Source organism: Vipera berus (assembly GCF_964194415.1).
Source record: "Vipera berus genome assembly, chromosome: 1".
Classification (NCBI taxonomy): Eukaryota; Metazoa; Chordata; class Lepidosauria; order Squamata; family Viperidae; genus Vipera; species Vipera berus.
This window is the reverse complement of record NC_138202.1, coordinates 45,648,513-45,661,457: the sequence shown is the minus strand read 5'-3', so window position 1 is coordinate 45,661,457 and position 12,945 is coordinate 45,648,513.

Below are 12,945 nucleotides of genomic sequence, written 5' to 3'. Positions count from 1 at the left end.
AAACACAATCTATATAGAAGCATACACACTTACAATTAACTTCTAGATCCATTGTTTAAAAACATCCTTTAACATGTCCATTGCTACATCTTTAGTCTGGAGTCACAGGAGTCATCTTTAGTCTGCCATTTCTTCCCCGGAAGCCTCCCATGATGATTTTGTGACTTCTCAGTTCATTTTACAAACCAAACTGATAATTTTCCAACGAAATGCTAGCAAGATCTGAACCAACTCAGCATTTTTAAGTCAAAAAATGCTGTTGGGTAAATGTTATTACTTGCTATGACCCCAGTGTGATTTTTTTTTCCTTTCGGGGATATTCTGTCCCCACTGGGATAGCATTTAAATATATCTTTTTTTAGTCTGTCTGTTGAATTGGAGAGGTCAGAGGTAATAACAAAAATAAGTGCCAGAATGAGATACATGAATGATTTAGTAAGTTTGAAATATCTTTGTAATTTAGCTTTATGTTAATAGTTTAAGATCTGCAAAAAAATCATCAGAATCTATTCTTTATCAGTATTTTTTTAGCACTGGAATTATCTCTATTTTTTAACCCTTGGCATTTGGCTGACTGTTGTTTCTGTTTAATCCCTACAAAAGATTAGACTAACCCCCTGGGGTTGGGAAGAGATACTAATAAATCGAGACAACAAGGAACTGGGATAATAATTAAATTGAATTTTACTATTACTGTATGTGTGGGTTAGCACAATATACAATTTGTGCTGTTAGTGTTCTTATTTTGGCTGTGTATTTGTACCTGTGATTTCTTAATTATGAGCATAACTAATTTAAGAAATATCCAATCTACATTTTTAACAGCACTTCCTTGATGTTCTTTAACTGCTTTTTTTGCTACTTTTTATCCACCTACTTGAGAACTACAATCACTAGATCAGGGGTCCCCAACCCCTGGTCTGTGATCCAGTACCAGGCTGCGGCATACCAGCAACCGGGCCGCAGAAACAAGCAAACCCACATCCACAAGATGCAGGCAGCACACAAAACCATGCACCGTCTGATCCACGGAAAAACCTCTCTCAATGGAACCGGTCCCTGGTGCCCCAAAGTTTGGGGACCTCTGCTACCTCCCTTCCCTAAATACCTTAGCTTACATTTGTTTTCCTACTATTATATCCTTTTATAAAATGAAAAAAATATGTTCTCAAGCATTCTTGGTAATCTAGCATCTGCATTACTTCATTCAGTTACAGCTTCAGGATTGTCTTTCTATGTGATTCTAGTGCCATCCAGTCTCTTCACCACCTAATTCTTACGTAGTTCTTTCTTTTCAGATTCTGTTGCTGCTGCTGGCCTTGATTGTTTCACGTCCCTGATTCACTACTGATCCTACTTCCAGCTTATCTTTTGTTTGGTATCTTCAGTCATCCTGGTTCCTTGAGAATTGAATGGGACTTCCAAACTCTCTCTGCCAAACCTACACAACATAAATTTTGTTCCAAAAGGCAAATGTGTTTGCTCACAGGTGTTCTAAAGCTGCCCACAAGCTTCCCTTCGCACCTGCAAGTAACCTAAAATCTAGCTATCAGTCCCACTTACTGGAAGCAGACCAGGAAATCAACTCCACAGGCAGACTTTTATTAACTATAATAGAATCTTGCAAGACTGATTGTGCTCTCTGAGAGTAAGGGAGGAGTCTGTCTCAGCTATTTCTGAACCTTATCTCATTGCTTTTAAAAATATTTTAACCTGTTTTGCCTAGGTTACAGTTCTTGAATATTTCCATCAAGGTCATGTTCTTTCTACACCAGCCTTGCAATTTCACAGAAGAAAAGATAGCATATATTAAAGATATCCTGATTAAAATGCAGTGTTACAGGCTAACTCTGCCCACAGCTTGGAGTTTGATCCTGACAGGGCTCAAGGTTGACTCAACCTTCCATTCTTCAGAGGTCAGTAAAATTAGGACCCAGATTATTGGGGACAGTATGCAAATAATGCTTACATTGTAAAACACCAGGGAGTGCTGTAAAGAGCATGGGATGGAATATAAGCCTAAATGCTATTGAGATTATTATTACAGATCTAGGTGGGGAATTCCTGGAGCTGATATTTTATGTATCTGGAGAATATCAAGTTGGGGAAGGTTGGCATAGAATATTGGTAAACTTATATTTTGCATATAATATACTTGGGTTCTTGAACTTATTTCTCTGAATCCTGTGGGTTTATTTAGCTTTGAACTGGGAAATGTAGGTGTGGCTGTTGGCTTAATTCTTTTTTTTTACATACAAACTATTATATTAACATAGATAATAAACCTAAGGATAACAATTTTAAGGAGGGCTAGAACCTGGAGTTGGAATTTATTGACCATTTGTTTTACTAGGGTTACAATCACTTCCCTCGATCTTTTCCAGAATGCCACAGCTTTTGTATAATGCTAATTAGTGAATTAATTTTAAGTTCATGATGCCACAACCAGAGATTAAAAGAAAAAAAGAGAGAGAATGATAGGCATGGTGCTCTATTATTTATGCTATTTTCTAATTTTTTAAAGTTCTTCAAATCACACACCTCTGCCAATTTTACTGCTAATTTTATTTATCTTCTAGTTGCAGTTTAAGGATGATATTTGAATATAACGTCTTTACTGTAGATTTCTTTGTGAAATAATCACCATTAGCAGTAGTCTATGTGAAGAGTCTACCCTGTAGCTCATTACTGTAGCATCAACCTGTCTGTAATTTGTTTGGTTCCCAATATACAGTAGCTGTGCAAGGGGAAGTAACACATCATTTTTATAAATTAAAATCAATAGGGGAGGAGAGCACTGATCACTGTGGAAATATAGACTGTGCCAGCAGAAATTGTAGAAAGAAGGATTAATTTTAGCTGCTTGCTTTCATTCATCAATGCAAGATATAAATCAATTATCATTTGTAAATGCTGAAAGCTTCTGACTGAAGATAATATGTTTTAGCAACATAAAAATGAAAATGGGTTTTTTGCAGTAAAAAGGTTAGGAAAAAGGAAAGGAGGAGGAGGAGGAGGAGTTTTCTCCTTTAACATTAGTTGAAAAATTGTCAATGTTGTAATGTCACCCAAGGTACATTGTCAATATTGTGGTGTCACCTGAGGTATACTGTCTGGAGAACCATTTGCATTCTGATATTTGTTCATTACTAGACAAAGATGTTTGATTTTCATAGTCTTTCCAACTTGTGATTCAACTTGAGTCTTTACATTATTATAGTATTGTTTTTAAGGTTTGCTGTTCTACCAAATATGTATAGGAGGTATTAAGGTTTTGTTGCTGCTGTTATAATTTATAGTAAGTTGTCTTGAAATCTGATTAAAACGTAGGACATAATTATAGCTGTAAATAAAATGAAATACAGAAGCAGGAATCTAGAAATAAATCTTTCATTCCCCCCACCCCCCAAATGATCAAGGGACTCATGAACCTGTAAGGTACAGGAAAAAGTCTTTTCAAGGTATAGTTTTTTCTACTCTTAATATATCTTTACTTTATTTAGAAGATTTGAGATTCTATTTTCTTTAATGTAAGTGATTCATAGAAAAGCAGCAGCAGAAGTAAGGGAAGTCCTTCATAGCTCTTCAAGGAATGAGTGTACTTGATTTTACTTTGGAGCATTATTTCACCCACACATCAGCTGCATATATTTAGTGTTTCCCTGATGTAGAATATGGTTTTGAGCATAATTTAGTACTAGTGGAAATTTATGGAAATGTTATATACAATGCTTTAAAAAATATGCCCAGTGGCCACATTGCTTTACTGTTATGATTATTTCACTATCAATTTACTTGCCATGTTTTTGTACAGCTCATATTTATTATTTCAAAGGGGTTGCAGAAGACAACATCTTGATAGATTGTCCTTGTGGTCTTTTATGACTTATCTACCCATCTTGCTTTTTTAATTTGAAAAGTGTTTCCATGTGTGCATATATGATTTCTCCAGAATCTTTTTGAGGTGGTTACTATTATTTCAGGAAGAGGCATATGGAAATATTGGTTTCTATTTAATAAACAGTTCAGTTATATATTGCTTAAACTATATGAGGCCTCGAAAATTTCCAACACAATCATTCAGCTGAGGAAATCAATAAACCAAACATTTTCAAGATATATTTTTAATGTTAATTATTCTATTCTATTAACTTCCTCCTATCAAAATAATATATTTATATGGTATTTGTGTTTTTAATTGTACACATCCCTCTGTGAGTGAGATGTGTGGTCTCTAAATTTGATAGATAAATAATAAATAAATAAATAATCATTTAAAGAGATCTGCTGTTTTCATGAGGTGCTCAGCATTTACACAAACACATACACATAGTCCCCTTCATGGATTACTGCCTCCCCTTCATGGATTACTGCCTTATCGTGGCGAAGGGGCTTGCATAATTCAATGAAGCTATGAGCTATGCCATGCAGGGCCACCCAAGATGGAAAGGTCATAGCAGAGAGTTCTGACAAAATGTGATCCACTGGAGAAGGAAATGGCAACCCACTCCAGTATCTTTGCCACGAAAACCCTATGGACAGTACCAAAAGGCAAAACAATATGACACTGGAAGATGAGCCCCTCAGGTCGGAAGGCGTCCAATATGCTACTGGGGAAGAGCAGAGGGCTAGTACTAGTAGCGCCAGAAAGAATGAAGCGACTGGGCCAAAGCCGAAAGGACGCTCAGCTGTGGACGTGTCTGGTGGTGAAAGGAAAGTCCGATGCTGTAAAGATTCTTTCTCCATAGGAACCTGGAATGTAAGATCCATGAATCAAGGCAAGCTGGACATGGTCAAACAAAAGATGACAAGACTGAACATCGACATCTTAGGAATCAGCGAACTAAAATGGACAGGAATGGGTGAATTTAATTCAGATGACCATCAGGTATACTATTGCGGGCAAGAATCCCTCAGAAGAAATGGAGTAGCCTTCATAGTCAATAAAAGAGTAGGAAAAGCAATACTGGGATACAATCCTCAAAATGACAGAATGATCTCAGTTCGAATCCAAGGCAAACCATTCAATATCACAGTAGTCCAAGTCTATGCCCCAACCACCAGTGCTGAAGAGGATGAAATTCACCGGTTCTCTGAAGCCTACAGCACCTTATAGAACTAACACCAAAAAATGATTTTAATTTAATTTAATTTAATAATATTTCTATACCGCCCTTCTCCCTGAGGACTCAGGGCGGTTCACAGGGCAAGAATAAAATACAAAATTACAAATATTAAAAAGAAATTAAATAATTGCCCGATTTTAAAACAATTGATATATTACAATTATAAAACCCCAAAGATAATATTAAGAATACAAAAATAAAAAACCCCACCAATCCCCCATCAGGCTAGGCTGGCTTGTACAAACAAAAACGTCTTGAGATCGCGACGAAAGGAGCGAAGATCGGGCGCCGTCCGGAGCTCTACCGGTAACTGATTCCATAGTTCCGGAGCGCCCACAGAGAAGGATCTCCCCCTGGGGGCCACCAATCGACATTCTCTGATCGGTGGCACCCTGAGGAGGCCCTCTCTGTGGGAACGCACAGGGCGCAGGGAGCTTGATGCCGGCAGCAGGTGTTCCCTGAGGTACTCCGGCCCCCTGCCATGGAGGGCTTTGAACACCATTACTAGTACCTTGAATCTCACCCGGAAGGCAACTGGTAACCAATGCAGCTCACGGAGCAAAGGTGTAACGTGGGAGTATCGGGAGACTCCCAACACAACTCTCGCGGCTGCATTCTGTACCAGTTGGAGCTTCCGGGTGGTCCTCAAGGGCAGCCCCATGTAGAGAGCGTTGCAGTAGTCCAGACGAGAGGCCACGAGCGCATGAGTGACCGTGCATAAATCATCCCGGCTTAGATAGGGCCGCAACTGGCGCACCAGGCGGACCTGGGCGAAAGCCCCCCTAGTCACAGCTCCTATATGGTCTTCCAAGGTGAGCCGTGAATCTAGGAGGACTCCCAAGTTGCGAGCCCTATCTACGGGGGGTAATAGTTCACCCCCCATAGCAAGAGGTGGAATGTCCGAATAAACCCGGGATGAAGGTATGCAAAGCCACTCAGTCTTGTCGGGGTTGAGTTGAAGTCTGTTCCTCCCCATCCAGACCCAAACCGCCTCCAGGCAACGGGACTTCACGTTGAGGGCATCACTGGGGTGGTTTGGGGTCGAAAGAAAAAGCTGGGTATCATCAGCATACTGATGATACCCAACTCCAAAACCACGAATGATCTCACCCAGCGGTTTCATGTAGATGTTGAACAGGAGAGGTGAGAGGACCGACCCCTGAGGAACTCCACAAACGAGAGACCTCGAGGTCGACCTCTGCCCTCCTGCCAACACCGACTGCGAACGTCCCTGGAGATAGGAGGAGAACCACTGTAAGACCGTGCCTCCCACTCCCAATCCCCTGTGATGCCGCAGCAAGATACCATGGTCGATGGTATCGAAAGCCGCTGAGAGGTCTAATAGGACTAGAACAGAGGAATGTCCCCTGTCCCGAGCCCTCCAGAGATCATTCACCAGCGCGACCAATGCCGTCTCCGTGCTGTGCCCGGGCCTGAAACCCGATTGGTACGGGTCTAGATAATCCGCTTCATCCAGGACCAGAGGGAGCTGATGTGCCACCACACTCTCAACAACCTTCGCAAGAAAGCGAAGGTTGGAGACAGGACGGAATTTGTTCAACACAGCAGGGTCCAAGGCAGGCTTCTTGAGGAGGGGCCTCACCACCGCCTCTTTCAAGACGGCGGGGAAGCTACCCTCGTTCAAAGAAGCCGATATAACTGCCTGGAACCAGCTGCGTGTCCTCTCCCAAGCTGCATAAACCAGCCAGGAAGGGCACGGGTCCAATAAACATGTGGTGGTGCTCAGCCTCCCCATGATCCTGTCCACTTCCTCCGGAGTCACAGAGTCAAACTCCTCCCAGGTGATATCGACAAGACCGCCCGTGTCCTGATCGTCAGACTCTGCCCAGTCAGAGTCCAGACCGGTCCGAATCCGAGCGATTTTGTCCGACAGATGTTGGTTAAACTCCTCGGCACGACCCTGCAAGGGATCCTCCCTCACCTCCTGATTTAGGAGGGAGCGAGTCACCCTAAACAGGGCGGCCGGGCGATTATCTGCGGACGCGATAAGGGTGGCGAAGTGGTTAGACCTCGCCTCCCTTATCGCAGCAAGATAAGACCTAATGTGGGTTCTTAGTCGCAATCATCATGTTCTTATCATCATGGGGGATTGGAATGCTAAAGTAGGAAGCCAAAAGATAACCGGAATAACTGGCAAATTTGGCCTTGGAGTACAAAATGAAGAAGGGCACAGGTTGATAGAATTTTGTCAAGAGAATACAATGGTCATAGCAAACACTCTTTTCCAACAACCCAAGAGATGGCTCTACACATGGACATCACCAGACGGTCAACACAGAAATCAGATTGACTATATGCTCTGCAGCCAAAGATGGAGAAGCTCTATACAGTCAGTAAAAACAAGACCAGGAGCTGACTGTGGCTCAGACCATGAGCTTCTCATTGCAAAGTTTAGGCTTAAACTGAAGAAAGTAGGGAAAAGCATTAGGCCACTCAGGTATGAATTAAATCATATCCCTGATGAATATACAGTAGAGGTGACAAATAGATTTAAGGAATTAGATCTGATAGACAGAGTGCCTGAAGAACTATGGACAGAGGTTCGCAACATTGTACAACAGGTAGCAACCGAAACCATCCCAAAGAAAAAAAAATGCAAGAAAGCAAAATGGCTGTCTGAGGAAGCTTTGCAAATAGCTGAGGAAAGGAGGGAAGTGAAAGGCAAGGGAGACAAAGAAAGATACGCCCAATTGAATGCAGAATTCCAGAGAATAGCTAGAAGAGATAAGAATGCCTTCTTAAATGAACAGTGCAAAGAAATAGAAGAAAATAATAGAATAGGGAGGACCAGAGATCTTTTCAAAAAAATTAGAGAGATGAAGGGAACGTTTCCTGCAAAAATGGGCATGATAAAGGACCAAAATGGCAGGGACCTAACAGAGGCAGAAGAGATTAAGAAGAGGTGGCAAAATTACACAGAAGAACTATACAAGAATGAGCTTAATGTACCTGATAATCACAATGAGTTGGTCACTGACCTCAAGACAGACATCCTAGAATGTGAAGTGAAGTGGGCCTTAGGAAAGCTGAGCAACAACAAAGCTAGTGGAGGTGACAGTATTCCAGCTGAGCTATTCAAAATCTTAAAAGACGCAGTAAAAGTGCTACACTCAATTTGCCAGCAAATTTGGAAAATTCAACAGTGGCCACAGGATTGGAAAAGATCAGTTTACATTCCAATTCCAAAGAAAGGCAATGCCAAAGAATGTTCAAACTATCGTACCATTGCACTCATTTCTCATGCTAGTAAAGTTATGCTTAAAATCCTACAAGCTAGACTCCAGCAGTATGTAGATCGAGAACTACCAGAAGTACAGGCAGGATTTCGAAGAGGCAGAGGAACTAGAGATCAAATTGCCAACATACGCTGGATCATGGAGAAAGCTAGAGAGTTCCAGAAAAACATCTACTTCTGCTTCATTGACTATGCTAAAGCCTTTGATTGTGTGGATCATAACAAACTCTGGCAAGTTCTTAAACATATGGGCATACCATACCATCTTATTTGTCTCTTGAGAAACCTATATGTGGGCCAAGAAGCAACAGTGAGAACTGGACATGGAACCACTGATTGGTTCAAAATTGGGAAAGGAGTCCGGCAAGGCTGTATACTGTCGCCTTGCCTATTTAACTTATATGCAGAGCACATCATGAGAAAGGCAGGGCTAGATGAATCAAAAGTTGGAATTAAGATTGCCAGAAGAAATATCAACAACCTAAGATCATAAAGCAAATTTGCTTTACGATAAGAAGGTGGACAGGGCTTTTAAATCCCATATTCTTAGAAGTGCTTTATTGCGTGTCTGGAAAAAGTATTATTATAAGTTAAATTATAAAATACCGATTTGGGGAATTCCTGGACACGCGATAGAGGGCGTATCTATGGGAGTGAGTATGGATATAGTTTCTTATAAGGAACTACTTAGATTGGAACTACTTAGATTGGCAACTTAAATCATTAGAGGAGTTATGACAAGAAAACATAAGTTACTCTTGGTTTCAATATACCCAATTGAAAGCTAGGTGGAAGTCAGATCAAAAGGTTGGCATCATAATTACAGATCAAAATTTAGTAAAACAAATTAGAGATTTAAATTGTGCACATATAAAGAGGATATATAATGCTTTAATTGAATTGGATTCAGAAACGGAACTGGTTAAAGACTGTATGATAAAGTGGGCACAAAATATTCAGGAACCAATTTCGTTGGACACCTGGGATATAATTTGGGTCAGAAATGTTAAATTTACTCAGGCTCAAAACTTAAGAGAAAATTTTTATAAAATGTTTTATAGATGGCATCTGGATCCCAAGAAGTTGTCCAACATGTATCCTAATTTACAGTCTAAATGTTGGAGATATGGTAGTTTAGAAGCTACCTGTTTTACATTTTGTAGAAATGTAAAAGCTTTTTGGATCAAAATTTGGTGGAACATTCAAAAGATTTTTAAGATAAAGATAAAGTTTTCTCCGTAATTGTTTTTATTGGGTATTGTTGTAGATTGTGACGTTAAAGAAACTAACTTGATGTTGAATATGATAACAGCAGCACGGTTACTGGTGGGACAATATTGGAAGAAGGATAGTTTGCCTACTATAGAAGAAAGGGTGTTTAAAGTTTTGAATCTTGCAGAAATGTCTAAGATTTCTGCTTATTTGAAAGATCATTCACAGGAAAGATATATTTCAGTTTGGAGGAGATGGATAAATTATATTCAGAACAAATATGGGACTAAAAAGTTCCATTTAGCTTATGAGTAGATTTTAGCGGGATATTGTTATTGGTACTTTGTAGTTATGTTAAAGGGGAGTTAAAGCACATTATGAATTTGGTTAATTGTATATTATGCATAATTTTTATTTAGAATATGATTATTGTAACTATAATCCTGTATTTAGCTCTGGAAAGTGGGGGGGGAAGTGGGTGGGTTTGGGGTGGGGGGATTTGGGGATATATTGTAAAAATTTGTTTTTGTAAAACTCTTTAATAAAAAAAACAACCTAAGATATGCAGATGATACCACTCTAATGGCAGAAAATGAAGAAGAACTAAAGAGCCTCTTGCTGCAGGTGAAGAAGGAGAGTGCAAAAGTTGGGTTGAAACTTAACATTAAGAAAACCAAGATCATGGCATCCGGCCCTCTCAATTCCTGGCAAATAGATGGGGAGAAAATGGAGGTAGTGACAGATTTTATTTTTCTGGGCTCTAAGATCACTGCAGATGGGGACTGTAGCCAAGAAATTAAAAAAAAAAAACGCTTGCTCCTGGGGAGGAAAGCCATGGCAAATCTAGACAGCACACTAAAAAGCAGAGACATCATCCTGTCAACAAAAGTGCGTATAGTCAAGGCTATGGTCTTCCACGTTGCAATGTATGGCAGTGAAAGTTGGACCATAAAAAAGGCTGAGCACCAAAGAATTGAGGCCTTTGAACTATGGTGCTGGAGAAGACTCCTGTGAGTCCCTTGGACTGCAAGGAGATCAAACCGGTCAGTCCTAGAGGAGATCAACCCTGACTGCTCTTTAGAAGGCCAGATCTTGAACTCAAGTACTTTGGCCACCTAATGAGAAGGAAAGACTCACTGGAGAAGAGCCTAATGCTGGGAAAGATTGAGGGCAATAGAAGAAGGGGACAACAGAGAATGAGGTGGCTGGATGGAGTCACTGAAGCAGTAGGCGTGAGCTTAGATGGACTCCAGAAGATGGTAGAGGACAGGAAGGCCTGGAGGAACGTTGTCCATAGGGTCGCAATGGGTCAGATATGACTTCGCAGCTAACAACAACAACAACAAATACACATAGTTAACCATTTGTGATCTTATATGGGCAGAAACATAGGATTGGCAGCCTATCAATAGGGAAGGAAAGAAAAGAGAAAGATGGAGCAAATAATAAATAAATATTTGATAGTTCACACACCATAGTAAGGCAGTTCCAAAGTTCTCTGTTCTATTTTCAAATGTTTTTGTTAGTCACTCTATTCCTACTAATGATATCTTTCAGATTTGGCTTAATCCTAAGCCTAAAGTAGAGTTGTCTTTTTAGTTCTCAGCTAAAATCAACTTAATAGTCATTTAGGTATGTCGGGTATCATAGAATTAACAATTACTCTGCTCTTTATGAGTGTCCTTTACATCAGGGGTCCCCAACCCCCAGTCCGTGGACCAGGCTTCAGCATGCCAGTAACTGGTCCACACAAACAAGCAAAGCCCCATCCGTGGGATGCAGGTAGTACACAAAACCACACACTCTCTGGTCTGTGGGAAAATATTTCTCCACAGAATCGATCTCTGGTGCCCAAAAGGTTGGGGAACGCTCTGCTTTAAGTAATTCTGTCATGTCTTTAGACTTTTTTAGTACCTTGAATCTCACCCGGAAGACAACTGGTCTTAGGCTCTTAGTTGCAATCGGTCGGATTCGGATAGGCTGGATCTCCAACCGCTCTCTAGGCCCCGTCTCCAACGCTTCATCTCCCGGAGCTCCGCGGAAAACCATGGAGCTCAACGGGATCTGCACCGGGTCAGGGGATGCAAGGGTACAACTCGGTCAAGAGCCTCAGTGGCTGCCCTTTCCCAGGCTTCCACTAAGGCATCTGCCGAGCTGTGAGCGAAGGAGGCAGGTGGGGACCCCAGCGCTGCCTGGAACCTCTCGGGATCTATTAAGCATCTGGGGCGGTACCATCTAATTGGTTCCACGCACCCACGGTGGGGGGTGGCAAAACGGAAGACCAGCCGCAGGAGATGATGATCGGTCCATGACAGGGGCATAACAATTGGGGAGCCCCCACCAAGATCATCTAACCACCATCCAGATAAGAAAATCAGGTCAAGGGTGTGGCCTCCCACATGAGTCGGTCCCGAAATTACCGTCATGGAAGCCATGAACTCCCGAGCTAACTCAGATGATCCTCCCAGAGATGGTAGATTGAAGTCCCCCAAAACTATAAGTTTCGGGAACTCAATCACCAACCCAGAGAGGACATCGAGAAGCTCAGGCAGGGCTGCTGCTGCGTGACTAGATGAAAGGTACACCAGCAGCAAGCCCAACTGCGCACCAGGGCCGCATCTCAGGAAGAGAGACTCACACCCGACTATCTGGGGAACGGTGGCCTCCCACGGGCACAAGGTCTCCCTCATAACAACAGCCACTCCCCCACCCCTACCCTGAGCCTGAGGCCGGTGTAGCACCCGGAAACCTGGTGGGCAAAGATCAACCAGAGGAATACCGCCCTCTGGGCCCAACCAAGTCTCCGTGATGCAAGCCAGGTCCGCCTGCTCACCCTCGACCAAGTCACGGATGAGAGGAGCTTTGTTAGCAACAGACCTGGCATTCAAATACATCAGCCGGAGCTCAGGAGGCTGCACATCCTCACTCCCGGGACCTCGGGGCGGAACCAGAGGGTCGGAGTGCCTCACCGCTTGCAAGCAGTGGAGAGGCCTTCCCTGAGATCGATACGGCCCTCTGTTCCTACACCTGCTGCCATTCCCTAACGTCGTGGGAATGGGTAATCCCACGACCAGCCCTGGAGCCCCAGAGGCAACCGACCCCCGCTCCTCCCCCCCGCGATCTACCTCGGAACTGGCCTGAACAGAGGTTGTTGGACTGCCCCCCTTGTGGGACTAGTTGTATTCTAAAACCCATTAGATTTGGCTCTGATTCTAGACAAAAGTGTCATAAAAAGTTCTGCCAGATATTCCACTAGATTTCAGTAACATTCTTCTGGCAAAAAGTTATAAGCAAAAATAAAATAAAATTATCTGGGAACTACAAAAATAAAGTTTTTACATGATTTATTCA